Consider the following 6,000-nt stretch of genomic DNA (forward strand, 5'->3'; position numbering starts at 1 on the left):
GGTCCCCAAAGCGACAAAGCGAATAATTTGTTCCAGTGAACCATGCCGGCGGCCGCCGAACAACGTGCAAAACCCGACCGAAAAGGCGGGGAGAACACGATACCAGGAACCACCCTGATGGCCACCATTGGACGCTAGGGCCTAACCTTCTTGTAAGCTTTCCGCGTATAATGAGGCCATTACGTTCATTCACTTCATAAGCGGTTACAAGCCACATTATTTTTTTTTAGCCTCCAGCAGCAAGGAATTCTTGTTCCGCGGAATCAATGCAAGGATGAGCCTGATTGTAAGGGAAAGCGTTTCCGTGGGGCCGTCGCTATCTCCAAACGATTCTGCAATGTCTCTGCGCGTCGTCAACAGTCAGCGCGAAATCCGCGTTCCTTTCCACCCCCCCCCCCCCCTCTCTGATTATGATGTTCATCCTGTCTCACAAAAGTAACTGCTCGGGCGCTGTCACCCTCGAAAGAGAAGCTAGGCCTCTTTCTCCTCACATCATGGCGCCTTGTGTTTCGCAATACACTCCAGAATGCGTGTGGTGCGGAGAGATAGCCACCCTCTACCACTCCACGTGGGGCTGTCGGGTGAGTCCGATAGAGCCCAAAATAACAAACCCGTCAGTCGAGCAGCGGGAGGAGCTTCTGTCCAGCTCCGACCCGCAAGATCAGCTTGCGCTGGTTGAGCGGGCCGAGGAGGCAGCAAGAACCAATGGGACCTTGTACCTAGGAACACCACCTGCTGCTCAAGACCCCAACCCCTAAACCCCGTCCCATTTTGCGGAATGAAGTTTATACTACTACTCCATAATGCTCACAGTTGAGCAGTCATAGAAAATGTAGTTCGAAATTCCCACTGACGAGCATGATTGGTCCGTTCATATACCGAACATCATTGCCTTGAGATATATTATAAACACCCTGGCTACAACACAACTGTGGGAGTGTGGGGAGCGCAGGTACTTTGTGCAGCCAAGTCAAGTTTGCAATTTCCACAATCCTGCTGCTTCTACAGACCATCTCGTTGACGCTGCGGCATTGTCGCACGGAATGCAATAAGTGACGTGCTCACCGTGTGCCGGTCCTCGGAGACGGTGAGCTCTGCCGTCCAAAGATTCTCGTGTACGTAGAAAACGTGTCCTGCACCTCCAGTCATCCAACCACGTGTCTGCCTACAGTCGTGACCTGCGCAAATTCGTTATGGGGGTTTGAAACTGTAGCCCATTGTCAACTTTCGTCACGGTTAGCCCGGTGCCTGCTACGGTTCTCTTCAGGTATTTTCTTTGTTCTTTTCTGTTTCTGGAATTTTTTTCTCTTTTTATCCATGCGATCAATTAGCATGCCACTACAGGGACCTTAGAAGACAGGAGTAGTGCGATGTTTAGGGAAATCCCCCACCGTGAAGTAGATTTATAATAAGGAAGTAATTACTAAATAGCAGCCATAAGGCGTCACTGCTGAATTGCAGTGACGCCTGACATCGCACCCAATTACTCAATCATTCTCAGCATTTTCGCAGCGTATCCGTGACTCACGCATCATTCCAATGTGTCATCACTAATTTCACTTGCAACTAGTTCAGCAGGCCCCGGGGCTCCAAATACTCACACAGCACCCAGTCGTCCGCGGAGTTCATGTATATGTAGTTTCGCACACGGATCCTCGCCTTTTTTTTTCCCTGATGTGTCACCTCCTTGCTTTTTCACTGCGCGTATATCTTCTACTATAGCGCGCTTGCAGCAGTGCACAGGTGCCAAACAACATGTAAAGCAAGACTGCAAGCATGACCGGTCCTTCAAATATACCAAACGCAACTGATCTTTTATAATACATGAACATCATGGCCACAATACAACTGTGACAGTAAGGGGAGTTCATATACTCTAGACATCCAAAAAAAGTTCGCTTTCCTTAGTCCTGCTCCTGCGGACTATGCATTTAGATGGTTCCGCAGCATTTTAGCTTTGGCTGAATTGCGCGATGTGCTCACCGTGTGCAGGTTCTCGGAGACGGGGAGCTCTGCCGCCCAAGGCTTCAGGCGCAGCGGCGTGGACAACTTCTCCTGTTCCTCGGGTCATCCAGCCACGCGCTCGGGTACAGCACGGACCTGCACAAATTTGTTACCAGGGGGGGGGGGGGGGGGGGGGAGTAAGGGAATTAAGGGCAAGATAAGAAAAGATCCAGGCAATCCCTGAATCAGCTTCAGCTTTTATAAGGTGACAGTGCTACATGCTGTGTTCAGTTTAACGTCCCCAAACTGCTCATGAGCTATGAAAGACACCGCAGTGAAGATCTTCACAATAATCTGGACCACCCGAAGTTTTAACGCGCCCGGACAGTGCACAGCCCATGGCTGCTGTTGCATTTTGCCTTAGCCCTGTGGTAAGGGTGTTCGGCTACTGAGCCGGAGGACTGGGGTTCAATGCCGAAGAATGCCACTGTCTTCACACTAGAACAGCTTATGAAAGGAATATTGGAAGCCATCATATTGCTGAATTATTGTAATGAAAATCATGGTGGCGGATGGAAAAGCATGGTGGAGGGTAGAGCAGCACGACCTTGGGAGAGCGCCCAGGGCTACTTAGTCGGCCAGCTGTGCCGATCCCAGCCAGGCACGCTAGTTGGATTTTGAGAGAAGTATAGGTATTGGGAGGGCGATAAGACAATGGAAGTGGCATTGTCCTAGGTCGGCGTATGGAAGGGGGCAGTTTCTATAGGACGAGTCGGAACGCGCCCGAAAAAACTACAACGGGACTCCAGAGAGCAGTGGGCCCAAATTAATTTTTCGGGGGATGGGGATGCGAGTAACGGAGGGGATGAGGTCGAGAGAAGGAAGTGTGTGCAAGCGAGAGTAGCACATGTTCCGTGATTTGCTTATTTTAGAGGAGGGCTTCGCCCTCCGAGGGTGCACTTGACTAGAGGATCGCAGGTGTCCTCCATAACCACCGCAATAAAATTGCAGTACGGAAGGATGTCAGACAGGGAGGCACTATATTTCCAATGCTATTCACCGCCTAGTTGCTGGAGGTATTTGGAGACCTAGATTGGGAACGGTTGGGGATAACAGTTGCGAGCATCCAGTCTACCCTTCGACCGCCCTAGGCGGCGCATATCCTGCCGAACTCTCTCAAGTGGCCTACAGCGACCCTTACCCTCCCGGCTCTCTCGGGGTTGGCAGAGAAGAAAGCTGGGAAGCAGCATCCACATCGTCACGTAGGCGACCCTCCTTTCCCCCTCGTGTATTCGGTGGCCGCACGGGCAGCCCACCACGGGGAGAGAGTTGAAGGAGCCATGAGACAACGCGTGACGGGATGGACGGGATGGACGGAGCCATGAGACAAACGCGGCTTTTCCAGGTGACATCGAGCTTTCCCCGTGCCCGTTTCCTGCTGCCTGTGCTACTGAGGGCGGTTATCGTATTTTGGAATCACCCCAAATAAACGATTTGCCTGCGGGCTATACCTCGGTGTGTTGGTCCTGTCGACCTCCACAGTGTAATCGGGGCTAGCGGAGTGGCATTGGTCCTGAGTGCTCGCTGTGTCGTCCTTAATATAAGCAGAACCCTTTTCGTTAGCCTCCTCGTTTCTGCCTCGTATGTGACTACTGGTGGGATACAGCTGCTGTACAGTTATCTCTTCAGGTATAATAATGGGTGGAAAATGATCCATTCCGCGTGGGTTGTCCAGAAGATCTCATTTAACATCATTAAAAGGTGATGGTGAATTAAACGATAAATCTAAACTGCTAATTTTTGCAGTTTTTAGGGAGCAGTACATGGGCTTTCCTGAATTCAGTAGGCACACATTACTGCACAGAATAAAATCTTCTAAAATGCGACCTCTGGGATTAGTTTCTCCACTTCCCCAGAAAGAGGAGTTCTCCGACTAACAGATATGGCTCTGGTAGCTTTTCTAGAAGTGTTTCTAAGCATCTGAGGTTGAGGTTTCCATTAGCTACCTCAAGGTCGGATACCGGCTTCAAAAAAATCAAAAATAAATAGAACAAATTTGAGTAGGCAAATAAAAATCTATCGACCGAGAATCATGTGAGAAGCTTGGTAACAACTAGTTACGGCACCTTAGATATGTGGTGTACTGTGATCGAAGGAGACTGTTTTGATCCAGAGGCAAGTCATTTTGCTCGTTTCGATGAGTGGCGCTCCAGCTTGGCCTAAATGCCGAAAATGGCCGCAAAAGCAGCATGCCATACAACCTCTAATGTTGCGTACCACTTTTTGCACCCGACATTGCACACACTATCCAAAGTATACGCAAGAAGAAAAGCCGGTATTCTGGCATGAGAGCTCGGAGCGTTTATGTATGGCTTCTATGTCGACAGCAACTAATACCGCTTTTTAAGGTCGCTTTTGAGGGATATTTGATGATACGTGTTATATTACCGGTTTGATAAAAAACACAATCATGACCAAACATACAAATTTTGCAGGACACACGCGACAGGAATAACGCTCATTAAGGCACGACAGAACCAAGTTGTATTCATTTATATGTATTTGTAAGCGGCTTCGTTGTATATTTGGCTGTTATTTTTTATTATTTATCACAAATGTCCACTTTCTTTAAATTACACTCGTGAAAACAGGTAGGCCACAACGGCGCATAGGTTGAAATGCGCGTTTTTTACATCGGCTCGCCCGTCAAAGTCCACCTGAGCGAAACCTCTCGCTTCTCTGCAAGGCATCTGAAGCCCCTGCAAAACGCCTGAAGAAAAGTGTAGTGTGCTGCCGATCCTTACGAAAACAGCTCGCCAACTGGTGCCGGAGAAATTAAAAAGGTGAGGACAACTGTGCGCCTACGCACTCCATAACGCCTCTTTGTAATCGATTCGATTCACTAACTGTGAATGAAAAGAATAAATTGAGTGAATAGATTTGTGCGACACCGACCACGAATTTTTCACCATGATCAGCCCAATGCAAAATGTGGCGAAAAAAACACGTGGTAGGTGAACTATTCGTGATGTAGCATCTGGAATATATTTGTTCAGCGTCTAAATAATAGTTCCCAACGCAAATGGTCCTGGAAAAAGTGACGCTGCTTACGAAGCAACCGAATCAGTCAAAGCTTATGCATTCGACGTGTATGTCAGTCGCATGGTATTGGCTAGACCGTCCCTTCATTCCTTCTTTATTCATTTGAGTTGTTTTCCCACTAGCCTATTTTAGCACAACGCTATACTATGTATTCATCAAACATGGCACGGCGTTTCACCCTCATCGTGGTTCGGAATTATATATAGTCGTACCTCGCTAGTACGGACTTCGTTATGTATACGTGGAGAATTTTCGCAAGGACCTAACTTTCTCAGTGTGTTTACGTCTTCTTTGCATGAAAACAAACTTTGGGCAATGGAATAACAAAGCTAAGAACCTCACAGCGGCGTTCATAACGCTGTACTTATCCGCCGCATCAGCACCCGCCGCAGAGGTATGAAGGAGGATGACCTCTGTCGGCTCACGCAAGCTTTCCTCATTAGCAGGATAGTCTACTCCTACCCCTACTATCACCTCCGCCGGAAGGACGAGGAAGCTGTGAACAGCATTATACGTTCAGCGTACAAAGCGGCACTGGGGCTACCTCAGTACGCCAGCACACAGCACCTCCTCCAACTCGGCATCTACAACACGCTCACAGAACTCATAGAGGCACACAAGACCGCCCAAATCCACCGCCTCTCCCGCACTAAACACGGGCGGCTCATACTTGACCGTCTCAACATCAACCCCATAGGCGACGTCCACCCCACGACGCCCATTCCGATAGGGGTCTATAGCCGCCTAGTTATAAAACCAATCCCCAAAAACATGCTACCTGGCCGCCATGATACGCGCCGTCAGCTGAAAGCCCAAGCACTAGATGCCACATACCTTGCCGACGAACACGCAATATACGTAGATGCTGCACGGCAAAGTGCAAACACATACGTGGCTTGTGCAACCACGCCACAGTCTTCTCTCGTCACCGCCGCCACAGTAGTAGCTCACTCT

General features: G+C 49.2%; 1 long non-coding RNA gene across 1 annotated transcript in view; it reads right to left on the minus strand.

Moving 5' to 3' along the window:
• LOC149358819 (uncharacterized) overlaps window positions 1–2,071 on the minus strand; it is a 46,103-nt gene extending 44,032 nt beyond the window's left edge. Inside the window, exons 1-2 of the long non-coding RNA XR_016288187.1 lie at window positions 1,984–2,071; window positions 1,066–1,178 (exon numbers count right to left, since the gene is read on the minus strand). This is a non-coding gene — a long non-coding RNA (uncharacterized LOC149358819). The remainder of the gene's footprint in view (window positions 1–1,065; window positions 1,179–1,983) is intronic.
• Between the last annotated feature and the right edge of the window lie 3,929 nt (window positions 2,072–6,000).

Source organism: Amblyomma mixtum, chromosome 2, assembly GCF_055824585.1.
Source record: "Amblyomma mixtum isolate Tamu chromosome 2, ASM5582458v1, whole genome shotgun sequence".
Lineage (NCBI taxonomy): Eukaryota > Metazoa > Arthropoda > Arachnida > Ixodida > Ixodidae > Amblyomma > Amblyomma mixtum.